The following is a 2,164-nucleotide window of genomic DNA, read 5'->3' as shown; positions in this document are numbered from 1 at the left end:
ACTGAGCTCGCACCGACTATGCAAAAAAAAAAGAGAGACAGAGACAGAGAGACAAAGAGGCAAAAAAAAAAAAAAATTATTTCAATTATTTAAAGTGTTTTATTTTATTTTCAGTATTTAATGATCTTTAACGTACAAAATGAACATTTTGCCCTCCTATTTAATGTCAAATTGGATGAAATGTTAAGAATTTATATGGCAAGAAAAAAAATTCATATCCTTAATTTTCTTAAAAGAAGGATATGGGTCAATTGAAAGTTAAGTACAACTACATGTAGCATTTCACCAGTTTAGCCAATAAGGATAATATAGTAACTTAAACTTTCCATATTAAAAAAAATTTAATATAAAAACCAAATTAATAACTGTTTGGGCCTAAAAGATTCCACATGCCAGCCCATTTCTCACAAAGAGGCCCACAAGACAGAAAAGAACAGAAGACTAGGCCTTGACTCCGGAAAGCAGCCCAACCAGCATTAGAGGCCCACATTTGTGAAAGATGGCAGAGTTTTTAAGAAAATATATATATATATAATCGAATTGCCAATTAAAATGGTAATTCGTCACCAAGCATGATGATAAAAATCCAAAAAGAAATTGGATTGGGCCCAGCTTCTAAAAATCTCACCATTTGATCTCAATCCCATAAATGCAAGTCAGCAGATTTTTTAGAAAATCTATTCTCAACGAAAGCCCACGTGACTACCTGACTTTGAAAAGTCAACAATTGCAACTATTGCAAGAGAGTTGATGGGGAATTAATAAAGACAGGTCTTAACGGGAAGATTTCTCTAGTCTTTACAGTCAAGGAAGAAGATCAAAATTCCTTTCTATATACAAAGAAAATTATGCATCAGAGCAGGTATCATTTCCAAGGGATAAGCAGACTATATTTTCTAAAGAGATAAGTAGGGAGCATGGAGTTATTCATCTGGAAAATCAAACTAACCATCACGACAGATTGAACTCTTACAAAGAGCAGTTAAAGGTTAAAAAGGGATTAGGTTTTCTTTCAAAAAACAGAGAAGTAATCACCATAAGAACTGACTGTTGATAGCTTTTTGACAGAATAGATAAAATTCCTTTTTTCTTTGACATTTAAAATAAAAGATCTTGCTTTTAGAAAATCTGCCGCCCATTATTAAAAGATTAGAAATCTCACTCCAGCATTTTCTATAAATATAAGATGAGGTGAACAGATCAAAGGACAGCCCAAAAATCAATCAAAAACAAAAACTCAAAATGATGACTTGATCTCAAAAGCCTTTAAAACACTGAAGCAACCAAAGCTCATTGAGCCACAAGAAACAAGTCAGCTATAAGTCGAAATCTCTAACTTCAGTTCAATTTCAAAGAAATAGTCATACAAAACAAGATTTCTCTCGTTACAAATTTGGTTCAGCATAAAGCCAAGTCAAGCAGAGTCAGGGTTTATCACGAATATGAAAATCTCAACAAATTTACAGAGAGCCTTGGTCAAGGAGAATAGGCACCATAGTGCAGCCCCAACTCGGTGATCATCAATCCAACCACTTTTGCCCTCTCCAGACTGAAGAGGCCTCAATTCTGCTAGTTCAGCAAGCCTTCCGTGGCCCGAAATAAATTGAAGCTCTGCCAAACTCAAACGTTGGTATCGATTTCCAGCTGAAACTCAACTGAGTTGAAGGTGTTGACGAGCCAATCCAGCATAAACATATCCAATCCAGCCCTGATCAGAGGTAGTTAACCAAGCAGAAACCGAAGTCCAACATCTTATTGTCTTGTTTCGGAGTTGTCATTTCATTTTTGAGTCTTGTAACAGGCAGTTCTGCCTAAAACAGTTTACTTTCTTTTTGTCTATTCTGGCCAGACCTACCCATTTTGTATTGTGAAAAATTATGAAATCATCACCAGTTTGAGGTAAAGAAAAGAACTTACTTGGGAGATATTCCCCAGCCAAATTCACAATTGCTTGTTAAAAGTCAGTAACTTGGGGCGCAAGTTATCCATTTTTTAGAAGTCTACTAGGGTTTTGGACTGCTAGCAGTGGCACGCTCACCCACAAAAGAAAGTTGGCTTGTTAACCACTAATGGTTGTCAAGCCAAGTTGTCAAGCCAACGAAGAACTTTACCCTACCATCACATGATCAAAATCTAAACGGGTGAACAAGAACATGAGGTCCTA

The sequence above is a fragment of the Prunus persica genome, chromosome G3, assembly GCF_000346465.2.
Source record: "Prunus persica cultivar Lovell chromosome G3, Prunus_persica_NCBIv2, whole genome shotgun sequence".
NCBI classification, from domain to species: Eukaryota; Viridiplantae; Streptophyta; class Magnoliopsida; order Rosales; family Rosaceae; genus Prunus; species Prunus persica.
Note: the sequence above shows the minus strand (reverse complement) of the source record.